This window comes from Diadema antillarum, unplaced genomic scaffold (assembly GCF_040938485.1).
Source record: "Diadema antillarum isolate AM-2024a unplaced genomic scaffold, OU_Dant_1.0 seq00000400_RagTag, whole genome shotgun sequence".
Taxonomy (NCBI): domain Eukaryota; kingdom Metazoa; phylum Echinodermata; class Echinoidea; order Diadematoida; family Diadematidae; genus Diadema; species Diadema antillarum.
Genome location: NW_027271391.1, coordinates 47703 through 75171, shown reverse-complemented (window position 1 = coordinate 75171; position 27469 = coordinate 47703). Strand labels below are relative to the sequence as shown.

The 27469-nt window shown below is 40.1% G+C and overlaps 1 protein-coding gene across 6 annotated transcripts in view; it reads left to right on the top strand.

Annotated features, from left to right (window-relative positions):
* LOC139732126 (dystroglycan 1-like) overlaps positions 1 to 27469 on the top strand; it is a 138230-nt gene that overhangs the window by 79039 nt on the left and 31722 nt on the right. For 3 of the 6 annotated variants that reach the window (XM_071642995.1, XM_071642996.1, XM_071642997.1), the window contains one exon: positions 12035 to 12255. The exons of 1 other annotated variant lie outside the window; for it this stretch is intronic. The gene's annotated coding sequence lies outside the window, so the exon portion shown is untranslated. 2 more of the 6 variants (XM_071642998.1, XM_071642994.1) reach the window with 2 other exon arrangements.

Sequence of the window (27469 nt, the reverse complement as noted above, 5' to 3'; positions counted from 1 at the left end):
GCCAGAATCTGGAAGATGGGGGGTCTGTTCAATATCTGATGAGGAATGAAGTAACCCATCAAAATTAGTTTTGATTGTATGCACCAACATTTGTGACATCTTTGCTCTCATATCCAGCTTGAAATTGAGTTGATAATGATATTGTCCTGCCTATTGGCTGTCACAGTATGGTGTCTTGCGCTTGATGTATAAATTTATTCACTCTAACGTCGTGCTGCATTTCTTTTCCTTTTCACTTTGTACATGTGTATGGTCATGGATCTTATGATTATAAATAAATGTTTTGCCACAGTCAGTTTCTCCATGTGTTGTGACAGTCAGTATCCATGTGCAGGGCTGCCAACTCTCACTCATTGAGAGTGAGACTCACTCATTTTGGTCCTTTCTCACTCTAAAACTTTATTTCATTTGCATGCATTTCTATTGATCTCACTCATTTTGACTCCTAAATTATAGCATTGGCCTATGGGAGTCTCACTCTCAACTAGTTTCCAATGTTGGCAGCCCTGCATGTGGAAAAGTGGATAGTTTTTGATCAAACAGTTATGTCATTTTGTAGTTGTGTTTGAGTGGAAGCTGGCAGCAGTTTTTGGAGTAGCAACCTGATCTGGTCATTATCATCTGAAGTTCATGTTGCAGGTGGTGTGTAAGAAGTGCCGCGCATTGAAAGTTAAATCATTGCAAAATTTACGCAAAACTCTTGAAGTTTCTAGTGAATATTACATGACAATGAAACTTTACACACGAGTCTCAGCTGGAATAACGTAAACGCTAAGTGCAAACACAAGCTCAGTGTAGTGATTTGTAGCCCCTCCCCCACCCCCCCCAAAAAAAAACAATAACAAAAGGGGGAAGAAACGAGCTTTGATGTGTCCATGAGGAGTGTCATTGTTTATGCATTGTGTACAATGGTTTATTTTTAGTAGGAGGCAAGACATGCATAGTGTGTGTATGCATAAACACCCATGATCCATGGAAAGGCGCATCCTGTCAAAATGATCTCCCTTCATTGTGATTAATGTAGTCGCTGTCATACATCAGCCATGAATGGACTTACGTTGCGGTGTGGAACAACATGAATGGTATGAGAGAAGGGGATGGACGATGGAGGGCAGATCTATTTCAGGAAACACTAGCTGTTGAAACAGTCACAACTCACAATCACTGCATTTGCACACAAGTGTTCATGAAATTTCCATAGGTTTAGATGGATGCAAATTGAAGATCTAATGACAAAGTGAAGATGGCATAATTTTTTTTTTTGACTAGTTGATTAAATTATCTACCCATAATACACTCATGTGATAATACCAATAACCAAGCCAGTAGGAGAGTTGTGGGCTTGAATATCATTGCCTCATTCACTTTGCCTTTATGATGATAAGGCCAAGTAAAAAAAGATAGCAGTTTCTCGTCCGGGTTTTTTGAGCAAGGCGATGAGGGAGGTCCATACTATTTGATATCTTACTATTTTTTCGAGGATTGTCAAAATGAAAGTAATATGTGTTTCTCTTCCGGTAATTCCGAGAAAGGTAAAGAGAGAGGGCTTTACTATTTTCTATATCCAATTTATGAAATGAAATATCACTCTGGTAGCTGTGTTATGAGAGACCAGGTCCCAAGTGTATGTCTTGCCTGCACTCTGCATTTTCAAACAAATAGATTATGTACCATACTTGAAATGAAACTTCATGCATGCAGAAATACATTTGCTTTTTCTTTCCACTACAGATGTCAAGGGAAAATGACCATCTTAATACTGGTATTTAGTGTTGTAATGGCATTTCTGATACCAGTGTACTTGCAATTCTAATGTATTGTGCTATTAAGTGAAACAGGTATAAAACCTGTCTTTCAACAAAGAATGTACGACTGAAATAAATTCCATGATATTCAAAACACTGCTTTATTCATCATTGGTGTTTGTGACTTTTTGTGTCCACACAGCTGGTATGTGTAGAACTGCATTTCTTCACAGTACAATAATGAAGCACATTCAACTGGAAACTGGCTCGTACAATTGCAGATGGATGTCAAAATAATACTAATATGGCATTATATAGCATTAAACATTTAAAGATGTCTCTTCATGTTCTAAAAAGACATTTGATAATCACTCATCATTTGGATGATGAATGATTGTATACCACACTACAGGTGATACGACTCACGGCCGTGTCCGTGAATTTACATCGTAAAGAAAAGTATCCCGCAGAAATACGAGACAAACCAGAATCCGTGGAAAAGTTATTTATTTTGTAGATACACCCATTTGATAATTCTACTCTCTAAAAAAAGATCGAGTGAAAATATTCACTCTTAAAAGAGTGAATACAAAATACTCATTTTGGAGTGACCTCGGGGATCACGCGTACGCACATTTTGCCAATACGGTGCGGCGTGCGGCACGGCCACTGCACCGGCACCGTATTGTCCTTCCGACACTGCACACACATGCACAATCACATAGTCACAATAACATGAAAATGTATACAAACTCGATACAATCCTCACAAGCATTTGTACAGTACAATTCATCCGCTTGAAATATGAGAAACGGGAAAAATACGAACAATGCGCGAAACATGCGTGGAATATCAGCGATTGATCGCAAAAATGTTGCCGCTATTGCGTTCACGACGTACCGAGTGCGCTGTACATCACAGCTAGCCTCGCCTAGCCCAGGCCCGCCCGCGCGCGCCCATCCAACTGCAGTTCGACCATTGAGTTCGACTGCTTTGTGGGTCATTCCTTCTTGCCAAGCTTGCAGTGTGATGAAATGCATGCGTTATTACATACACACTACAGAAGTTACAGCTAGCTGTCCTGTACAGCTAAGTAGAGGACGCAAGGCGTAATTAGAAATGAGACATCACGATTGGTAGGTAAATTGTCGATTTTTTTTTCGGCGGCCGAAAAAATAGTAAATATCAAAAAAGTCGATGCGGCAATCGAAAATCGATGCGGGCGGGGAGCGGGCTGGGACGAGAATTATGAATTTTGGGTATTTTCAGCGCCATTTTGAAAATTAGTAAATAGTAAAAAAAATCGATGCGGCGGCCAAAATCGATGCGCGCGAGGACGAGAAACTGGTTTCTTTTTTTACTTGGCCTAATAGTAGTGTGTTATAAAAACATATGAAGCTTTGTAATTGGTCTCTTGAATCGGACACTGTGGTTCAATTGTTAATGAAACTTGACTGTATTGTCAGACTGTACGCTTTTAGGCAATGTCACATATTAGCATGGAATGGAGTCCCCGTGTCATGTATGGCCAAAGGGACTAATTTACCTGCTGTGTAGTAATAGTCATTAACCATGACTCATTTCTGAGAGAGCGAAAGAGTGGAATTATCTTTTTGAGTCACTACTGCCCCCCCCCCCCCCCCATATACACAAATATACAATGCCATTTTTGCAAATTAAGGCTTTATTTTTCCAGGGAGAGGGGGGTTCAGTCTGATGTGATTTTCTCATAAATATTCAGTCAGTTAAGGCCTTGAGGTCCAAATTTGTTTATCTTGAAGGGGATTGCTGATGCATTTTAGCTCAGCTCTGGTCTAGCAGCACACTAACGGAAATCATCCAAAAGTCGTGTCTCATGTGATGAGATGTTGCAGGAGCGGAGGAGAAGATCAGAATGTGAGAAGCTCTTCCTGATTTGATTGAAGGCTTTCTAGTTGACGTTCATGTTCTGGTGTGGAGGGATGAGCATTTTGATGTGGATTGATGTTTAGAGTAGAGATGGCAGCTTTGGAAGGAAGCGGATGAGACATGTGGAAATGATTCGAGGAATGTTGGTTGTCATGGCAACTGTGAAAGTTTATACCACGCCACTTCCTACTGGCATGGGAGTCCCCGAGTACTCACCACAAGGGGATTCGCTAACATCGAGACCCAATACCAAGTTATGGAGCATATATTCAAGTTTCCGCACAGGGACATTTTGTGGGAGGGCGGACCATAAGTCAAGCCAGCTGTCAAGTGCTGAAACTTTTGGGTTTATTTTTGTTGTGGCCGTGGGCATCCCAGGACAGCTTGCACCGATGCTGACTCTCTGGTGTGACGCAGGTCCTGTGGAAAAAATATACACTGAGGTTTGATGGTGGATATGATTTTGGGCTAGGCAGAGGGCTGACTGGCTATCAATGGCAGAGGTCAACAATGGATGAAATACTGAAATACCCTGCATACCCTCTCCCCTATGCCCCCATATTTCACTCCCCCTCCCCTCCCCTCCCCCCATATTTCATTCCCCTCCTCCCCCCTTCCCCCTCCCCCCAATGAGAAAAGTACCCATGTGGTGACAGATGCGGTACACAAAATCAGATCGTTATGTTCCAGCATAGCGTCTCTGCTTACTCTCTCTACCCCACTTCCCTTCCCCGTCTCTTGATATGTCTTCCAATATCTATCTATCTGTCTATCTATCTATCTATCTATCTATCTATCTATCTGTCTATCATTCTTTCTTTCCTTTTCTGTCATGCTTGAGTCTTTTAATATCCCATAAGTTAACAAGAGCTGTAGGTACCTCACAAAGTTGAAACCTGTCATCGTGCTATATACCAACCCAATCTCTGATTGGTCCTTCAAAATTATGAGGCCCTTAGAAAGAAATTTCTATTTTCTATGAGTATGACAGTGAATTATCCAAATCGGCCTAAACCTTGATTTTGTAGGTGACAGTAATACATAAGCTCCTTTCAAGAAATGTATAAGGAATGAATATCAATTTGATTTTTGTTTCTGTCAAAAATGTTTGATGAACCCTCGTCTTTGTGTAGAACCTAAATTCAAGCGATTTTGGGGTTCTCTTTGTGGTTTGAGGCTTATTGGTGCTGTCAATCATCTCCTTGTTATTTCTCTTTGTTGTTATACCATGTCTCTACTTCCAAGAGTACAGTGATTTCTTTACCAAACAGCATTTCCTCAAAACACCCAAAAGTGCACATTCTTGTTTAACATTGCTCCATCATGCCCTTCTCACCCTCTTCGAGTTCTGCTGGGAGAGCTAGGGTCATTCCTGTTTCTGATTACAGTCAAAGCCACCGTGAAGGTCACGGCATGGCAAACATGCCACAAATCAGGAAACGTTATGAATGGAAGTGATCAGCCGTTGACTTACAGTCTTTTGAGCATGAACGAGCAACCAAGAATGACAAGACTTCTTTGAAATCATTATTATTATTGTTATTTTTTTTCGGGGGGGGGGGGGTGGGGTGGGTGGTGGTACAACAGTTTGTGGCTTGAAAACTTTGCTGAACTCTCTTTGGGGGAACATTTCAGCACTATGACACAACAAAGATGGTTCTTTTCAAGCTTGAAAGGAGCAAACCTTCTTTTGCAAGACATAGTATCTTTTGCAAGACATATAGATGATTACTTTGAGCTTGAGAGGAATCAACCTCATTTTGCTAAACAAAAGTGATTACTTTCTTAGCCTGAAAGGAAGCAACCTTGTTGTTCAAAAATTTGATGATTACTTTCAAGCTTGAAAGGAAGCGACCTTCTTTTGCGGAGACATTCTAGTTTATTCAGCTGCCACCAGGTCCATCTGATGATTGTGACCAGTATGGAAAAAACAAGGAGGAGACAAATATTTGTCTCATTCTTAAAGCTAAACTTGAACTGCCCTCAGGTCAGACAGTGTCAAACGTGCAATCAGTATAGTATTCCAAGGCCAGAAAAAAGTAATAATATACATGTGTATATAGATAATATTTGTTACTCATATTTCAGCTGTCCTAAGCAGAAAAAGCAGATAAGATTCGGTAGAGCATGATTCTAAAACCATGAGTTTGATGTTGTTTTCTGGTCATCATTATTTTTTCGTTTCATTTTATGATGGACTGATGTCTGTTCAAGACCTTTAACTACCACCCCTTCCTGCTTGACATTTTGTTTGAAAAATGATGGCTACTACTGTTTACAATGAGGTATGTCATGAAAACCTGGAATAAAATAGATAATGTTCTGGCAAGTAATCGTGTCAAATGAGCTTTTGGCATTCTTGTCATTAGGTGTCGAACAGATTCTTACTAAGGCAGTTTTGGTGACCATTCCAGCTTTCAATTAAGTATATTGTGCTGCAAGGTATAAGCAAACTACATTGTACATATGTGTTGGTTTTTCTCAAGGAATTGTGAATGATAAATGAGTTTATGTTAATCTCAAATCTATGTACTGATTTAAGTGAGATTTACAGAACACACAAGACCTCAAGGGGATGATCCCATAATCCACCAGGATGAGGATCTGTTTACCATGAAGGTCTTGCAGACAAGAGATAATCTAAAACCCAGAGTGAGCAAGGATGCATTGTCACTGAAACATACTACCCCTTTTAATGTCTCACTCTCATGGATTAATTGTAGATTATTCATGTGGGCATCATAAAATGATGAAGTTTCTACTTACATCACTGAGGCCTATATATAGTTGTAATGTTGACATAGTCATTTAAATCACTTTGAAGTTCTTTGTGAAATTTATTATCTGGTTCTTGATTATAGAAAACAGAAGTTGTGCCTTGTTTGCTTGTCATTGGTGAGGTTTTTTTCACAGAAAACTTAAATAGAAAATAATATCTTTTAAAGATCATAATGATCATGATGATGGGCTGCACTTCTTGAACAGCTAAAGACTGGTTCTCGTCATTTGAAAATACAAAACAAGAAAATTTAGGGAATTTTTCTTAATATTGACTTTCTTGTACTGATCTATGTCAATAAGATAAAATAATCATCAAAATAATGTTAATCCATGTAAATCTGCAGAGAGGGGTTTAGGTCTCACCTCTAAGAGAGAAAGAGAGAGGGGTGGGGTAAAGTTTCTAGAACGCATTACTTTTCTGTCAGTACTTATCAATAATCAGATTTGTGTAGGCATCGAGAGTCAAGTAGGCCTATAGAGAAACTTTGTGAAGACATGCCATCATGCTGAAGCAAGTTATACAGAAGGAAATCTCATTTTATCATATAGGTTATCACATGAAGATATGAAATGAAGTACTTCAGAGATGGTACTTCAAAATGTTAAATTCCAACTATCTAATCACAGATTTTGAAAATGTCTTGGGTAATATGTGAGGTTCAACTGGTTATAGATTTCAGGGAGTAGAGAAGGGATCCCCCGTTTGCTGTATTTGATGTTCCTGGGGTGGGATAGGGGCAAGGAGGGGCCGTCCCGTAGTACAAGTGTTACAAGTTGACCAGAGAGTGACCACGCATCCTCTCCGCCCCATTAGTGCAGTGATTAAATTCGTCGTCTGGCCGTTGCATGCATCGAGGGAGGCGACCGACTGCTTTGCCGAATTATGATCAAGTTCTGAGACGAAACCAATCAGGAGGGATGTCTGCTCCCCTTGTTTCTCGATTTTCTTTCCTCGGACGACGAGAGGGTAGGGAGGGAATTCTCTGGAGAAGTTTGGACTTGATTTGTATGCAGTCCACTCTACTGCCTCCAATTTGCCAGCATCGGGAGGAAGGAGACGGACTGAAGAAAGGAGGAGAATGAGAGGAAGGGAGCAAGAAGAGTTGGAGAGGTAGTGTGTTCCAGGACATTAAATGGACAGAGACACAAGTGAAAAGTTGTGGAGACAAGACAGAATCAAGATAGATGGTGGAATCATGAGGGGGAGATATAAATTGTGTGCCAGAGAGAGAAGAGGAGGGGGATAGATAGAGCAGGAAAGAGAGAGAGAGAGCAAAAGAGTAAAACAAAAATGCAAGTTTGTGTTCAGGGCTCAATTGGGTTCAGTGTAGGGGAAGGGAGAAAAAAAAAAGAGAAGATAATTTATTTTAAGAGTTTTCTGCAGTCAGATTGAAGTATAGGGACATGCAAACCTCTTGAGTGGGAACAGAGCTCTTGAAAAATGGAGGCTACACATTTTAGATGAGAGTGCATCTCAAGAAATGTTTTGTATCCTATGGATGAAGGGAAAGAGAACAACACACAACAGGTCAGTGACAATTTAGGAGAAATCTCACAAATATAGAGAGAGTCAAGACCATTTCAGCATAGTGATATACTGGCATCACCACTGTCAGCAACCTGGAATGAGATAAATTCTCCACCTTGCATTGGCATGGTAACACAATCCTTGCCTTGACTGTACATACAGTGTATTATAGTGAACGTAGTTCCTGCATATCATACATGTAAGATCTGGATATAAAAGGAGTTTTATCAAGTGAGGCATTGCCTTAAAATATCATACAGCATAGATTGTATACATTAACTTCAAAATAGCAATCTGGGTTGTTGGATTTAATGCTTCTGATTTGTGCGTGTTTGTGAAACTTCCACTTATTTCAGAGGTATGCATAAGGCTTTTGTGTTTGTGTATAATATTGAAGATTACTCGTTTGACATATTCCAATACAAGGGAAGTTGATTCTGCCATAATACCTGATCTAGCTATGCATTTGGTGTTTTCATATTAAATTTTAGTCTCTGCCAATTCGCAAGTATGACTTCGATTACTGTTTTGGATCTCTGTGGGATAACATGATAGAAACAACTTTTTCCAATTTGGTGCAGTCTTATTATCATCATGTGACAGTCATCATTAGACAATCTCTCAACTGTATTTTCACAAGATTGTATACACTAGGAGGAAAGTATCTCATTCAAAAATCATGTTACAAACTGCTGATGACATTGGCCCATTGAGGACTGACTGATTTTGCTAGAACACGCATTTCCCATAGACACCTGCCCGAGTATACTCGGGACTCATCCTCAACGGGTTAAAGTGTATCTTTGCAGGAGCTGGATGCTGTAGTCAGGGAGGTGTCTGTGTTTCTGAAACATCCCTCTTGGTTTGTAATCACCATTACATTTATCATGCAAGAGGAAATGCTTTTGTTATCAAAATGTGCGATTTTCCAATCTTATGTATTCAGTATTTTTTTTTTTCTGCCTGGCTTCCTGCTTTGCAATGGATGGCTAATGAAGGCTGACAGATGTGTATACCAAAGGGAGTTAGAACAATCATTTAATTTACTGGGTGCCTTGACTTGTGTGCTTTGCCAAAAAGGGTTGACAGGCTCGTTGTTGTTGTTGTTGTTTTTTGTTCTTATCAAAGACTTACTAATGTGTGACTAGAGCAGATCCCTTCTGCAAATCAGGTTCAAAGAATTTCATGCACTTGGAGACAGTCAATGGGCTTACAAGATGGGTTTGTCTGGGAACCCTAATCCACCTCTTCTAAAGGACCCAGGGCCACTTCCCTTTAAGAACCTAGGCCACCCTTGCCCCACTCTGGGCTCAAGTACAAAGAACCGTTTCCTGTGTTTTGTTTGGTGGGGGGATCTCTATGTGCCCTGATCCCATTCATTCATTCCTTGTGTGTAATCAGAAAGGAGAGGTTCATTGTGAACGGACTGCATCATCTTTACCCGCCAAGAGCTCGGTTTAATGGCAAGAGTTGTAGTTTAGGTAATGTTATCTCTGATATCATAGATTTGAGTGTGTTGAAGAGATCAGCTTCTAGTTATGTACCTGCTAGTGAAGAGAGCATCAAAACCAGCGTTGCATTATAGTAAAGATTCTAAGCAGATTCTAGATGTGCAAATATCAGACTTTCTTAAAACGGTTTCAAACAAAATGGTTTCAAATAGTGCCATTCTCTACCTCATACATATATTAATGAATAGTACAGTGTTTTGTTTCTTTGTCTGTTTGCTTTGTTTATGTCTCCTTCATAAAATGCCACAGAGCATTCATTATTTCCCTCATTATGTGAAGATGTAACTTTTGAAAGTATACATACATATTGTTTTAATTATGATGTGCATGGTATGCGTTGTCTCAAAAACAGTTGGATTTTTCTATAACGTTATGTTTTAGCGTTTTGGTGTTGGTTATTTGTGAGATCGAATTTTGGTGTAAAATGTGCAATAATATAACACAGAGTGTTGGTCATAGAAACAATAGTATATATTTGTTTGTTAAATATACATATTGTACGTGAGAGTGTGTGTAATAGTGGAATGAGAGTTAGAAGAGAGAGAGAGAGAGAAAGAGAGAGAGAAAGAGAGAGAGAGGGGGAGAAAGAGGGGGAGAGATGTGCAATTATCAGATGCTATTTTCGTATATACAATGCACACAATGCGAATCATTGATTGACTGATTTGATGTAATGCGCTGTGTATAGATTGAATGTATTCTGATATGGGAGTTTATGTATATTACGAAGAGAAGATTGTGAGGATTTTTTCCTTTTTTTTAATCACGTGTTATACAACACAACATCTGTATTAATTATTAAGTATGAATGACTGGTATATATAATTAACATAAATCTAGTGTTGTTGGTTTTTTTTATAATCGTTGAGAACAGTAATATATTGTATCTGTAATATCTGACTTTGTTTTGTATTATAGGTTAATCTAATTGTGCAATGGTTCTGATGAATAAGATTGACCCTTTGTTATTTTAATGTATTTTTTTTTTCATCGCTACATTGTATTTTGTGAGCATTTTTAATGTATACATGGCCATTGTTAACAATGTCTGTAATTCAGCCTCCGGGCTGCGAAAGATATTGATTAATAAAACACTATTTCAATTCAATTCAATTCAATTAAAGCAGTATGTTGGGTAATTCATTTCTTCCGTATTCCCCCCCCCCCCCCTTTGTACGTTCATGACATTGCACACCAAAACCAGACATTCCAACTAGATAGGATCATTTCAGTGAGTACCCAACCTGAGATAATAGGCCTGCTTGTTTCTCAGATGAGTTAAACCCTTTTATAGCTCAAGAACCCTACATGTGTGTAGTTAGGAGATGCCACAATGATGATCTCTGGGTTAAAGGCATTATTTACCATTTGCGTGTAAAACGAAAACCTAGCTTTAGTGCTTCAAAATAGTTCTAAAATGTGAGTTAGGGATAGAGACAAACAATGTAAAAATCTTAATCAATATAATCAATGTTAAGCATTGTTAAATATACAAAATGTGAACATTAGTTACAATAAAATTCTTCCTAGAATAAACCATCTACAGTTACGGTTTATTGAGAAAAATAGTGATATCTCCTTTTACTTTGGGCTTTGTTGCAAAATCTTCATATGGCAGGATGTTTTGTGATACAGCTGACCTAGGCTACACATATGCATCAAATGTGATAACTTAAACATGTTTTAACTCACTGCTCCCAAAGGTAAACAGTACACTGTACCTTTAAAAGATGAACGAAGAGAGAAGAGAGAGTGTGTTTACTTTATATTAGCTGGCCTTACTAGCTGTTGTGAAAGTGTAGCCACTACCACTTAACTGTACTAATTATAACATGTGAGGACCATTTGGATTGAAACTCATTAGAATCATGAATTGGTTACACAAGGTGATCTATGTGTCAAAGGGTTGTTCTTTTCCTCAGTAACTTGTACCCCTCCCTCATTTTCCCTTGACTATAAACACAGAAGACTGAATTGTATCCATTGGCTACCCCTCCCTAGTCAAGTGAAGGTAGGCCAGACCTCACCCCACCCCACCCCACCCCATCAGCACTCTTTTAGCACACACCATACAAAGCTTGCGTTTTGAAGAGTCAACCCAGGGTCACATACCAGCCAGCCATCCATTCATGCCCGGTCCACTGCACAGTCTCTCATTGTACTCCTGTCGCCTCATTTGCGGCTGGCTGGGGCTATGCACCAGCACCACCACAAGAGCGCAAGGAGAAAGATCTGTGCACACAGAGCTGGCTGAGCTGAGGTGTACATTGCACGCTGAGCTGCACACTCGCTCCCCCCACTCAGTCTCATTCTATCTGTCTCTGGCATAAGCACTACCGTCATCTACGGGTGGATGGACTGTACATCTAATACCATCTTTGTCATTCATTCCCTCGCCGTCCGTCTTCTTTGGCCGGAGTCGGAGCCCATTTGTGCCGCTTTATTGCCGAGATCGGGCGGGGATTAAGAAACTACACATTCCCATTTATGTCTATTTCATGAGGCTGATAAACTTGCAGCAGAGTGTGTGTCTTTCTCTCCCTCCCTCTCAACCTGTACAGTTCTGCTCGACCTCCACACACTGGATGAGGTGCACGGGTGTTTTGCTACGCTAGAGCAGAGGAGACGCTCGCTCTCGTGTTGTCCGGCCTCTCTTTGCCCAAATCGAACGGCATTCAGGGAGCAGACACAGCAGCACACCACGGAATCTATACGTGCGGATTATTTTACTCACAGCAGCAGAGTGCATATATTCCCAGCACAAGCAATATAAGTGTTGCATGTAAGTATGTGAATGTCATTTCTTCTTGTGGGGGATTTCATTAACCTCTATTTTAAAGCAGCAAGTCAGAGCCTATGTTCATTTCACAGTATATAGTGATGGATTATATTTACTCCACTATAGGTAGCTGTCTTAAATACATACATTCGAAAATCACTTTGTGGGACTATCATTTTATTACTGTATGTGTGGGGAGTATTATGTTGTATGAAAGCTATTCAGTATTTCAACCTCGGTCAGTGTTGTCTGAAATTCTATACATCAGTAGCACCTGCCACAAAGTATCAGCTCATCATATCATGTCATCTCATATTCACAGTCAGTCTACATGATTTTTATAATACTTGTAGGCTATATCTCAATTCGTCATTACTGCTCTTTCTGAAGGAAATGGATAGGGGGTGCTTGTTGCGAACGGAGACAAAAATGGGAGCCAAATTGCTTTTAAGCCGATTGCCGTCAATGGAGATGCAGTGAACTGAATTCTTTGGATCAGGAGGAAAATCATTGACTTCGGCATTGCCCTTTGCAGTCAAGGGTTTCAATTCCTATTGTTTAGATGATAATCCAAGCAGAACCGCTTCCCATTGTATATTTAGCTTATATGAAGCCTTTCTATCTAAGCCCTCAATGATCCTTATCCTCTCAGTGGTTCTGAATAATGCAGGGCTACTTGGCCTGCACTGTAGATCATGGCTGTGACTTTGGTGCTATTAAAGTGGGTTACCTAAGACCATTTTCTACTCCAAATGCAATTATGGCATACACAATTGTAGTCTCTCCATTTTTATAAATCCATCTATCTATCTATCTATCTATCTATCTATCTATCTCTCTATCTATCTATCTATCTATCTATCTATCTATCTATCTATCTATCTATCTATCTCGTCATTCATCTATCTGTCTCTCTATTTATCTGGCTCTGTTGACACCTCTTTCACAATATCAGTAGAAAGATTTTTTTTTTCTGTTCATCAAGAGAGATGTGACTACATAAATGAAACCATGATATTCTTAAATGTGCCAGTGATTTTAGTGTGAAAGTTGGAACAAATTGAGAAGTAAACACACTGAGCATTTCTTGCATTCCCTCTGTTCCCTCCTTCTGTTTTGGTGTAGTAGGATCCCAATAACACCCATCTTCTTTTTCCTTCTTCGCCATCTTTTTCTCTCCCTTCTTTTTAGTTCTCTTTTTCTTATCTACTTCTTTTATACCTTTTTCTTTTTTGCTTTCTCCTTTTATTCTTTTTCCCCAATTTCTCCTCATCATCATGCTAACCCCTTCCCCTCTTTTCAAGTTTGCTGTAGCAGTTCCTGTGTGTATCACAGTGGAAATGCCATGATCTGCCTTCTTGTGTTGGAACTTGGATTATATAACCTGGCAGCAAGTTCACATTATTTCCTCCGTACTTTATGTCTTTTACTATAGGCCTGTGTCTGTCCATTGCAGTAATGACTGATTTATGTCTTACTTTCATCACATGCAAAACCAAATAGAACAAAAAAAAAAAACTCTATTAACAGTGGCATGATCAATTGTACTTTGAACTTTGCAGATTGACAATTTACATTTTACATTTTCAACCCAACCCACCCCCCCCCCAAAAAAAAACCAAAACCCAAACAAACAGAAAATCCCAGATCTGACTACAAGTGTCACAATTACCATCATTGTCACCATCACCATCATCATCATCATCATCATCATCATCATCATCATCATCATCATTATCATTGTCATTGTCATCATCATCAGATATAAGCAAAGTATTAGTCCATTGTCTCACTCACTGCTCAAAATGGTTTTTATTATCTTTTAGCATATCACTACTCCAGTATGCAGTATCAGCAATCTGACTCGAGGTTTCTGTCTCGTCTTACACTGATGGGTGTTTTGTTTCAGATTCACACCTTCTGGTGGGATTTCTGGAGCAATTAAAAACCAAGCAGTGAAGATAATGACATGTTGAGACCACAGAAAGGGGTTTGGGGAGAGTAATTTTAGCACCTTAACTCTCTTCTTTGTCTCAGCTTTTCTTCTTTTTTTTTTTTTTGGTCAGATTCTTTATTAAGAGGTCAATGGCAATTAGGGGCAGAGGGATATGATATCAGATCGATGTGTCAGGGTGCATCTATGATTATGTAATACTCTTACATATGCAAAGCAGTGAAGTCTTCATTATCAGGAGGTTATTGAACCCGCACCATTTTGTGGCAGAGTGCTAACCTAGTAGGTGCATGCAATCAGGGATATGCCGTAATCAACCCGCAGTGTTATGAGTAGAGGATTACATTGAAGGGAGCGCATGATATTTACATGTATGCCTTTACTGAAAAGGTCTTCTGCACATGCTTAGATTCGGGATTATAGTTTATGTACATAGCCATTTGGATGACTCACTGCTCTGTTTACAAAGAAATGACAATGTGTGTGTGTGTCTGTGTGTGTTTTAGTGTGAGCTGTGTGTATTTGTGTGAGTATGTATATGTGGGGGGAGGGGTGGTGTACCTGATTGAACGCCAAGATGAAATTAGTCTACAACTGATGCTTTTCTGACCAATGAGGACAGAGTTAATCCGATAATAGCAGATACTCTCGTTAACCCATTTCAAAGTTGAGCCGAAGAAGCAAAATTAAATTGCTTCGTGGATGGAGTACGTGTATAACATTATTCAGAGTTCCCGATTCACTACAATGATAACTTCCCACAATCTTTCAAGAGGTTTTTTTTTTTACAGAGACCAGACAAATTATCCTATGGAATGCCCTCAGTGGCTGCCGTGATAAAAAGACCGCCGTGCATCCGCTGTTGTGATCAGCGACTCGCCATTGTTATGGAGTCTGGAGGCATCTGGTTTTATAGCTCAAACACTCAAACATATTGTTTCCTTGGCTGGAATAAAACCCCCACTCTGGTCATTTGGGCCACATGGTCTGTTTAATGCCTCGACCATGAGGGATTCTCACCTAGTCATTATTGCCGGTAGTGGAACGGCATCGTGTACTCTACGTATGATATTTGTGAGCGAACCATATGGGCCCAGAAAATATCTGTATAATGGGAAAGAGAGAGAGAAAGAGAGAAGCAGACCAGAATTTTCCTGTCATTCTTTTTTTCCGCACTGCTTCTTTTCTGCTCCACCACCCCAGCACCAAACCAATTATGACTCATGAGTCCAGTGTTTGTACTGGCTATGGAACCATGCTGGGTTTAACCCTCTCGTTGACACCTAGCGATAAAACAGAAGATGCCCCTAAGAAACCGGGGCAAACCTCCTGGCCCATTCAGACTCGGAATACCATTAGTATCTGGATATACTACGGAGTATCAATTTCACGGCTCTCACTTTGATTTCATTTTTTTTTTAATTTGATTTCTGCATTTTTGAAAGAACAAAATTCCACTGTTCGCTGACAACTGGAACACCACATAAAAAAAAGAAAAGTAACTCTACATAACTGCATGAGCCATCATGAGTCAATGCATTTTTGTGACACATAAATGTGATTATGATGTAAACTGTAAAAAGAAGAAAATATTGGTGATAATTTTGGTAAATTAACCATTGAATTAATATTATTTCATAGGAAGATAGAATGTCCTTTGTGAAGTCCAGGATGATCTGTGGTATGAGGTTTGGATTTTGACATCTCACCATCCATAACAATGCATTTCTTTGTAAAATGTCACCGCTTAGGCCCTACATTCTTTGCCTGATATAAGATGCTGAAAATCAAGCCAAGTTACAAAATGACCAATCCTTCTTTTTATTTCTTTTTTTTTTTTTGGTCAACCAATCTGATTGGGGGGGGGGGGGGGGGGATTAATCAGATTAGAAATGAAAATATAACTGCCCTAGAGTGACAGTGGCAGTAATAAGTCCAGCAAGCTAGAAATTATTCAGGAACTTACCAAGATGGTGATTCAGCAGGGGGGGGGGGGGGGGGGGGGGGGAGGGGGGGGGCAGCAGGCATACAATTCACCTGCTGGAATTCTGTAATCGAGTGTTCTTGACCTCTAGCCAGGCTGCAAGAATAACTTGTTTGGATAGAGTCCTGCAACATTCCTCCACATACCCTGCTGACCACTAAAATCTCCCTCTTTATGGCCCTACCTCCCTCTTCCATCCTCCCACTCTTGTAATTCTGTGGTCTGAACCCACAATTGAATTGTTCATAAGAATAAGCAAGACAATGATTCATGCAAGCAGTCTTCCTTTTATAGAATTAGTTCCCCCCCCCCCCCCACTCTTTCTTGCATTTCCATTTGATGATTCGATATTGACACAGATCTCGGCCATTTGAACGATAAGCTGAGATGAGTAGCTTGCTGATAAGCTGTTACCAGATTTCTCCCTAGCACTTCTGTATTATGCCTCACCTACTTTCATTTTCCTTTGCCATCAAGGTCGTAGGATGTCATCTGTTGTGCAAACATGGCCCTATCAGAACAAAACATGTTTGGTAACTGCCAAAGGAATTAAGTGAATAGAATCCTGGTCAGCTTGAATTAATTTTTTTACATTTTTTTTCTGTAAATCTAGGCCACCTATTTGTTAAAAAGAAGAAAAAAAAACTATCACTGTATCAATATTTTGCAAACAGATTGCTTTTACAGAACTTAGAATGTTGGTAAACCGTGAAAACAATGCCAAGAGGAAGCTAATGAGAAAGGGAACATAGAAAACACTTTGGGGGAGATGATCATAAACAGGTCACAGTCAAGCGAAAAAGATATATACTTGTTTTTTGAATAATTTGTTTCAGTGCACTTAATTTTTGCTCTCTTGTTCTGAGCGAGCTGATTTGCATCTATTCTCTGCTGTAATAAAGGAGGTACTAAATGGAAAGTAATACTTCAGTGATAATTCAAGGGCAATATGACAAGTAATATACAATGTAGGCCTATGTGATGGCATCTCTTTATTATCACTCCTGGAAAATGAATATCACACTGTGATAAAGAGCATGGTAGTCCTACTCAATTCATATTATACAAAAGAGACCAAATTAAAGACAAGACAATTCTTCGGGCTTAGATACCATTTCATGTGATATTGCGCTACATTAATATTGTGAATCAATTAATTATTAAAAGTAATTGTGTTAAAATTCCACATGATTATTTATATTTGTCTGGTCACATTCTAGAGTAGGGCGTACATGAATGTGAATTGATAAGTTTTTCTGATGTTACTTTTGGCAAATTCTTCCCTTTAAAGATATACAGGTTTGTATGAAAATTTGGGTATTCAGTAAATCAGAACACATTTTACATGCCGAAGATTGTAATCTGTGTTGCTCTTCAAATTTTCATCTAAACCAATATTATTTAGTGTCATTGATTCTCTAGATGTAGCCTTGTCCATCAAATCTTTCATTTTAGAAAATCCCTTTATTTGACAAATGTTCAAAAATTATTCTGTCATTGCAGTAAACATGTTTATTCAACGAGGGTGTTCGCTGGCTTGTCACACCAATTCTGATATTACGGTTTTGCCTCCGGTGCTGTAAATTTGGCAAAAATGAATTTGTCATTGCGATCACTCTATTTGGTTGTAAGACCTGCCCGGTATGATATCATTGCCCTTGTGGCCGCTCGCTGTGAATGAAGTATCCTTGTCCGCAGTAGTTGATTGATGCAGAAATCAGATGTTGCAGCCATTACTAGGCAGCATTGATACGTATTGGTCTTTGGTCGTGCGTTTAATTGGTGGCGAGCAAATCAAAAACCAGGGCTCTTTTGACAATGGGCCTTCAGAAAAGCCCTGATTGAATGTAATGCTTGGGAATAAATGGAACAGTGTTTAATTATGCTCCAGCATTTTTCTTGGCAGCATGTTTTGCTATCCAATTAATTACTGTCGCATCAATTCCCAGTGGCTAAAAATGACTGTCTGCTATATTTCTCCATACTGAAGCAGTCCAACTTAGTGTGAGGATCATACCAAAGTCATTTTCCCTATGGAAGAGACACATTCTAAGTTGGATTGGACAAAAAGCTGGTGACAATTACTACAGTTCAACCTGTTCTGCGTGTCTACCTTCACAAACAGAATCTGCAATGCGTCGTGATTACCGGGCATTAGAAATGCTGACAGTGAGTGCTGTGCGTGGCCACCATGCAGCGATCCTCTAATTCTTCCACTTGTTATTTTGCTGCGAGCTCGACAGGTCGTAATCTCGTCCCGCATGTCAGTCGTGGCCTCATCAGCATGTTTTTATAATCAGGTCGCTTTGTTCGGGAGCCGGTTTTTGCTCGCTGCCGCACATCTTGATGAGGACGACGCTCAATGGGAAATGAATTCAATTACCGACCTTCACGAATGTGAATCGAGGAGAGAAAACTGCCATTTTGGCGCTCGGCCCCCTCCATCGGCCAAACACAAAGTGGTATGTGATGTACAGGTGCTCATTATGCAGGCTGTTGCCCTCCATTCATTGGTGATGGTATTTGCCTGCGATCACTGTCAGATGAAAAATTAAGAATTCAAGATATGCATCAAACTCCCTCTACTTGTGAACATGGCATTTCACTGTCATCCTCTTCTGACTGTATATGTCAATCTTCTTTGATGTAATATTCATTCACTCATTCATTAATTCATTTATTTCATCAGAGGTATAAAGTGCCTTTTCAGTGTAATTACTGATTTTTGAAAGGGCAATGGTATTTTTTTTTGACATTGGAAATGCATACTGTACACATTTGATGCATAAAATGCCTTTTCAAGAAAGAAAAACAAACAAACCAGCATAATATCATGTATGCCTACACTGATTTATTACAAATTGAAATAGCAATTTAGAATGATTACACCATACAAGTTTTCGTACTTTTTACATTGTCCAATTTTGAATTGGATGTTGGATAATTCATGCCATTCAAGGTAGTCATTTATCTTTGTATCCCACGAAAGGATGACATTTTATTGACTTAGCCTACTGAATGCACTCAACCATTCTGCTACATATACATGTAGGTCCTCGATTTCTCCACCCGTAAATTTACGAAACGTCTTGCCCTAGTTTTTGTTCCTGTCAGAGCGATCCCACAGTGCATTTATGCCATTTCAGTGATCAAATTTCTCCCTCCCCTCCCTCTCCTTCTGGATAGTCCCATGTAGTCATTATTGTGTGTAGCCTTGACTGAAAAGATCAAGGTATAAAAGTAGAGATTTTTATATGCATGTGTGTGTGTGTGTGTGTGTATGTGTGTGTGCGCGTGTGTGTGTGTGTGTGGAAAGCCTTGCTGTAGGCACACACTGATTTCACTAGCCTTCCCTATTTTCCTCACACTCCTTCCATGTAGCCTAGAGGCATTCTTCACAAAGACCTGGGTAATTCTGTTGCAATTTCAATGTGCACGGATGAAGAAATCCAGTTTGGCTGAACTCTTTCTTCACTCGGCAGGGTAGAAACGCAGGAGAAAGGGGCTTGACACATTTTTATATTCCGTCCTCTTTTTTTGTACCTTTCTTCTTTTTTTTGGGAGGGGGGGGGGCACTGTGCTGTTAAAGCTCTTAGGATATAAACACAACATGCTTCGCTGACGATGTGCGAATTCTTGCCCAGTGCTTTCTAAGATTGAACACGTAATGAGTGTGCAGAAGTCAAAGAGAACAAGAGGATCAGGCTACGATGCCTAACTGGCTGTGAAGAATGCATGAATGTTGGTTGGGTTGCATATGTGTACTTAAATTTGCCGTCGGTGGCAACGAAGTGGAATTTGTCTGTATACTGCAGTCTCCTATGTGTTGGTTTTCCATGTATATATAGTGTAGTGTCTATTGTGATATTTTGACTATGTGAATTTGATTTTTGATTTTATTTCCATGTAAAATTCTAAAATAATAAAGGAGATTGTACTTGGAAATAATTTGGTGCCTGTACAATCTAATGCCAGCAGGAATGGGCCTCATATCACTAAGATTTGAAACTGACTATGAGGATGTTTTAAATCAAAAGTACAACTTACTTGCACTTAATCAAGTGCAGGGCCAAGTGACAATGTATTTTTGTGAGACTACCCAGCAACTATGTAGGCCTACGTATGCTTTTTTTAAAAAAATGATATTGTCTTTCCTGTCAAACTTTTAGGTACATTTTCATTTTGACCATGAAATGTTCATTACTCTCATACATTTTATTCCCAGCAACAACATTTTGTTTTTAGAAATCTCTATTTGCCCGCCCTGTGCGCTTGTCGTGCTAATTCATGACATTATCATGCATCAAAGATGTTTTTTTTTTTTTTTTCAAATCCCTTGTGGCTTTCTGCTTTCTTGCAAGGTTTCATCCATCATTCTATGCATGTGAGTATTCATGACAAAATATGGTTGAGGCTGGATTTTTCGGAATTGATCATGTTTATTAACGCAGCCGTGCCTGAGAATAAAGCTACATTGCAGATCAACCCCCGTCCTAGTTCGAAGGAGAGATAGACGCTTCACAGGATTGCCGTACTATAGACTTACAATTTGTATTTTGATTCAGTTCAGGATCCAGTGCGGGAGTTAAATTTCTAGAATGAGGTAAATCCTGTTCTGGAGTCTTGCGTATGATTCCAAGATTGTATTTCATAGCTATAAATGTATCAGTTTGCAGAAACATGTGGCAGCTTTTGATTTGCAATTTATAGGTGATACTTGCTGTATGAATTATGATGAAGGAAAAGTGAGGTCTGAAATCAAGACTATGAGAGGCCTTGGGGGTAGTAGAATATGAGGAGCCAAGCATACATTTCAGTGATGAATATTTGATGTGGTGATAAATTTTTTGGTGGCATTTCTTCAGAAATTTGTCACCTTGGGCCTTCTTGGTAGAAGAGTGCTGATGGGCACCAAAGATTTATTCACATTTTCATGTTTTCTTGGATGCGGAATTATTAATGAAGTAATTGATTGGATTTCAGTGGTTATTGCCTGAGTGAAGACAGATGATTGTTCTAAGTTTTCCCTTCTTTTAGCGCTTTTGTCTTGAATGGACGACAGACTTAAGTCATCCCTAGGTAGGCCCTGCATCATTGAAGATACAGTTCTATCCCTTTGAAGTCAGACGAGAATTTGTGGTTATGGTTTTGTTGTTGTTGTACAGACTAATAAAAGATATAACAGAAGCTGTTATAAAACGGAGAAGGCAGAATTGGAGGATAGACAAGATACTCAGGAGATGTGCTGGAGACAATATGTCTGAGGAACCACTTCCATGCCCCCCCCCCCCCCCCCCCCCCACACACACACACCAGATAATGAGTTGAACTGCAAATTTTATTTGGTGTGAATTAGCATTTATGTGTATAGCTGATGTGCTGTTGTTTTTACTGCTTTTCTGATTGTGTGATTTGAATTGATATGTAGGCCTAAACATACATCATTCATTCCCTGTTGTTTATTTCCCGTGCGTCATTAACGAAAGTCTGTCACCGCACAGATGCCATAAACTTCCCCAGTGAAAGGAGTTGTAAAAATTCATGACCCACATCCTTCACTGGATTCAGGATGCCTTCGGTATGAGTGATACTCACAGTAGTGTTCAGCATCTATACATACATGTGTGATACAGAGGATGGGCATCTGGGTCTTGCCGGGGTAACATTTCTCCATCACCAGTGGTAAAGGCTCGCCATTTGGGGTGCGATTTATGGAAGCGAAACTTCTCAAGGAGAGTTTATGCCATCTGTCCGTGGAAACCCTCACCGAATGCTACCACCAACAAGCTGTGGTTTATAGTGTGTGCCTAATTGGGCCATTAACCCTGCAAGTCTCAAACTGGCATTTGAAGGGGGCTCCTAGAAAGGTAACATATTCAAGTACAGTTACAAATAACAAAAGATTTATGTGTTTGGGTTTTTTTTAGGGGAAGGGGAATAATGAACAATGAATATTATAGTATAATCACAATTATCATTATCATTGTCATTGACTCAACTATAGGACATCGAACAAATGGTACATACTACAGTATCCTTACAACAACAAATCATTAGGCCTACATTCAATCCGCTGATCTGTTGAATTGTGTAGGGCTAACAGTTGATGGTTAATTCGACAAAATTTAATAGAATAATATGAGTAGTGTGTAATAAAAGATGTAGGCCCTAGACTGCTACTTCATCATTTTTGTCTCGTCGTTTATTTAATGAATTGGATAGAATGACTCCAGAATATAAAGATTGGAGAGCTGTAGTATGTTTGTGTCAGGAGGGGGTGAGAGGTGCACCTTCCTTCATTCTTAACCCGTTTAGGACGAGTCCCAAGTATACTCGGGCAGATGTCTATGGGAAATGCGTGTTGTACTTGTAGCAAAATCAAACCGCCCTCAACGGGTTAAGCAAAAAACAGGTGATGGATGTATTTGATATCAAATGCTTAGTTTGTGGTGATGATTCCAATTGTAATAATCCCTTGGCCAGGATTGGGAGATACGCATCCTCCCCAAATACCCTTTGCCCTTTGACGGCCGCCCTAGGCAAATGTCTTGAGTTGCCGCAAGTTGCCCCTGCCCCCCCCCCCTTTTCTTTTTTGGCGGCTGAGGTGATGGGAGAAGCAGGGTTATCGGGGCAAGACGAGGACAGATTACCGGCAGACTAATGGCAGTGAGCTAATTGGGCCGGAATGGGATGAACGGGAGTCCACACAATGTAATGAACCCTCCTCCTCGCTTCCCCTTCGCAAGGTGATCTCTGATGCATCGTAATGTGACTTTGCGAAGTTCGGTTCCATTTGATGACGCCGAAGGGAAGTGCTCTAAGTGCATTTGCGTTCCACGGAAAAAACAAGGCACATATAAAGCATCTCGTGTTTTGCCCTCATTTCCTCCATGATATATTTATTTCCCATTTGTCTTGAACAAGCTTTATCACAGTTTCCAAGCATGCCGATTGAAGAGTGGTTCACTTTTGCTTTCTCAGGGGGGTTGCTATTTTTAGTATACATGGATTATGGAAAAATGAATTTTTTAAGGAATCTCAAAAACTCATTAGGCCTACCCTTCACGGGTCAGGTATCTCTGAGTCAATCTATCCCTTTGGTTGCTTTAAATTCACACCCAGACAAGAGAGGAACTGTTGGCTTTCATTGCATTTCTTGATGATACAGTAGCTTCTGTTTAGCCTATAGAATTCCAGCCCAAATGTGTCAAACATTTCCCCCTTTGGCATAGCAAACCAGTGTAAGGACAGAGTATTGAACACACATATCAAGTGGATTGTTTCAGGGGAAATACAGAAAGCCTAAATATAAAATATTCAGATGCTTCTGTTGCTATACCAACAAAGAATTAGATCCACAGTGCAATTCTTCTGCGTACACAACAGAAATTTTCGAGTTACTTTTTGGACAGAGTGGTTACACAACCTGCAAACATGATGGGAGGCCCATGCTTTTGAGCAAGCATGGCAGTGGCATTTACAGGCGCTCATTAATGCACACCCTTCGAGGAGCCACCAAGCTGAACTGCTCCGGCAACACAAACTCATCACTCATCATAGAAGATCATCTCATGTTGCAAGGCAAAGTCCCCAGATTCATCCCCTGCAACATGTACCCATTGTCAGCACCGGCGGTACCTCGGTGCCAGTGTCATGTACGTGCGTACCATGAAAGGCCCGCTATGAATACTTCTGTGAGGCTTGGAGATGCTAATGAGCACCCACATAATGGACCGACAAAGAATTTCCTTTCATTTATATGCATTATGGTGAAAGAAAGGAAGTATCTCCACTTAATGGGGTATATTGCTTTATGGAAGGAGAGGGGGTTGAAAGGGAGGGGGAATAAGCATCATAGATGATGCTGTGTATACAGGACACAGTGACAGGATAACAACAGGGCAGGTGATGGGGGTAACAATACCACGTGCTGTTACTGGTCCCCGTGTTGTCATTTGGAGCTCGTCCAGGACGCAAGCCATTGTGAACCTTTTTTGATCAGAAATAAGGAGCCAAAGAAGGAGTGGATTTAATTTAATGGCTTAGCTGGGCGGATAGTACACTGAAAAAGAGAAAGAAATCATTTATACCCCTTTCACGGTAGGGGGTGTGAATGAGGGGGGGGGGGAGGTTATTGACACAAAATGTCCCATGCAGAAAAAAAGGAAAAGTACGTCAAGGATCCAGCAGAGGGAAGAGGAACTGAATATAAACTATTTCTTTTGCATTATATCTGCGAAGGTGATGATTCAACCTAACAAGAAGTGTCTGCAAAGGTGGCAAGGTCTTTATGGAAAGAAGAGGTGCTAGTCACCATAGCAACATCAGCAAGGTTAAACTAGTTCAAACAAAGGATGAGCAAAAACTGGAATTAATGACGTGATGAAAAACTCTTTGAGCAAAGAATAATACAGATGTCCAGTAAACGGGCAACCTGGCATTCAGAAAAAGAAAGTGAAAAGCAAAAGCAGTTGAAGAGGATGCCGAGGAATGATAAGTAAGAAGAGTGGTCAGTGGAATGGAATTCAGATCAAAGGGCCTGATAAGGAGGAGACATTAAGTGACTACCAACTCGTAATGGTAACGTCTCAAGTGTTTTGCCAGTTGAGTGTGATTGATTTTCACTCTGCGAAGGACCAATCTCTTAAAATAGGGATCGGTTAATATTAGATAGGCATACGTGAACACCGGGATTGAATTCTGGTGCCTAGTAAAGACGGCTGTGAAGCCGTACTGAAGGAAGGAAGGGTTCTTAGTCGGTAGGAAGGAAAGTGGAAGGAATATTTGAAATAAGGCACATGTTAAATTACTTGTTTAGCTAGTTTTGCTACAAATTAAAATATGTCTCTATGTAGATGATATCTTTGCTGCATGCCATGGAGAGGTTACAATTATGATGCTAATATATGTATTCAGACCAGTCTATCCCCGCGTTCACATTGGTCCCCGCAACGCGGGGAAAGTCCCGAGCTGTGGGACTTTCTCCTCCAAAACCATAATGTGAACGCTCACTGGGACTTGTCCCCCCGTCCCCGCCAAGCAAGTCGGGTACGGGGACAAGATTTGGAGGGGAGAGTGACCTTGGGGCGAAATTGATAGCGTCCAGCTGTGGTCATTAGATGTGCGCATGCGCTATGCCTGGCAGAGCTCGCCCCAAGCCCCAATTGCCCCCACAGCTCGGGGACAGATGAGATACCAATGTGAACGGTCAGTCGTAAAAAAGATAAGATCTCTTGTGGCTGTCCCCGCGTCGCGGGGACCAATGTGAACGCGGGGTATGAAGACAAGGAGTGAGGTGTGTGGACTCAAAACATTTCATTTGCTTGTTTTGCAGGGTGTTTGGACACAAGAAATTTATACCAAAACGGTATAGCTAAACGATGAATTCATGTGTCTGAATGCTGACTAATGAAACGATGTATAATGAAATGATGTGTAATGAAACAACAGTCAGAGCATCGTTTCAAACTGGAACTCGATAATGAATCAGCATTCCATTCATGTCCATGTGTGTCTGAGCGTGTAGCGACCATAGAACGGTACAACTGCACAAAGCGTGCACAAAAGGTGACTCTATTCTTCTCAGTAGCGGCAATGTCATGACCATAAGAGCATACGCAGTGGGAAACTGCGCATCTGTACGTTTTCCAGAATGGTCGAGATTAGCGTCTGAAGGATCTGTCAGCTATGCGATGATTCTTTATACATCGTTTCTTTATCGAGTTTTGGTATAAACTGGTTTATGCCTGAACATGGGGTAAGTTGCTTTAACTAAGCATCCCTGGGAGCATCTTTAAACATTCAGGGCATTGACCGGGATTGTTTTCAGATGCCGCAACTTCAGCACTAGCAACATGATTAAGCTGTCAGAAGAAATTCTCTTCAGGAATTGTGCTCATGTTTGATACTCAAGTAAACAGTTTGTGGCACATTCGTTATCATGATCATCATTGCCATTTGCAGGGATGGCCTGCCAATAAAGATAGAAACTAATGATACATATGAGAGTACATGGAGCTGACTGTAGTTAACTTGTTATTGCATGATGGATTTCAGGGTGTGATTTATTTTAAAAAAATGTTGTTTTTTTATTTTTATTTGTCAAGATGTTTATCGTGCATTGAAGGTACATCTTCATGCAGGGAAATGGAGCTCGGTGAGCTTGGTTTGTGGCCAGACTCTGGTGGTTGCCATGGATATACACTGTATGTATGATGAGCAATGGGTCTGAGAAGGATGCAAATGCATTGTTCCTTAACCCGTTGAGGATGGTTTGATTTTGCTACAACACGCATTTCCCATATATGCTTGCCCTAGTATACTTGGGACTCACATTGGGACTTAGCACTGATAATCTATTGAATAAGGACTTGGTTGAATACCTTTCTCAACAGGTGAAATGCCATTTTTGTAAATTGTTCATTCCTTGAATTCAGCAAGGGTGGAATTTTAGGGTTGTATTATACCAAAGTGCACAAAATTTCTAAAACAAAGATGACGACTGCATAAGTGTAAAGATGCAAACACAGTGGTGGGTATGTGGGACCTGGTTGATCATTTTGAGTTTATAATGTAGTTATAGTGTAATGGTTTATTCACTATAGAGCTTTTTGTGTTTTCCACATTAATTTCATGGCCTAGATCTTACGGACACCAACATTCTGAACCACATCATTGTGAACAAAGAGCTGACTATGCAGTATTTCTTCTTCTTTTTTTTTTGGGGGGGGGGGGTAGTTTCTCGGAGCGAAATCAGGCTTTAAGAGCGATGTCCTCCCACTCAAACCTCCAACTCTAATAAGTTGGATGATGAGTGAAGGAAAGGAGCGGGGACAAGAACTGGGACGACAGTTTTATAGAGTTCATGGCACCAATCATATTTTGATTGTGATGCTAGTGATGAAATCATGCTACAGACATCTATATAGGCCTATACCTTTAATGTCGTCGTCGTCATCAATACTGTAAAACTCATCTTCATCGTTATTACTCTCTCGCTCGTCCCCATTAACTTCTTTTTCATAAACATGAACATTGCAATTTGAAAAGGTTGGACAGTCCACAGAAAAGTTGGTGTCAGATGGCCTGTTTTGGGAGCGTGATATATTGAGGGTATGGATATACTAGTATGTCAGGCAGGTTTTATCTCGGTGGATCTTTGAAATATTTGGATGGCAGTGGTATATATCACTATTTCTAATAAGATAAGAATTACTCTTAACCAAGCTGCTCTGAAGTCTTACCTAGTTTTAGTGTGACATTTTCATATCCAGTATCTT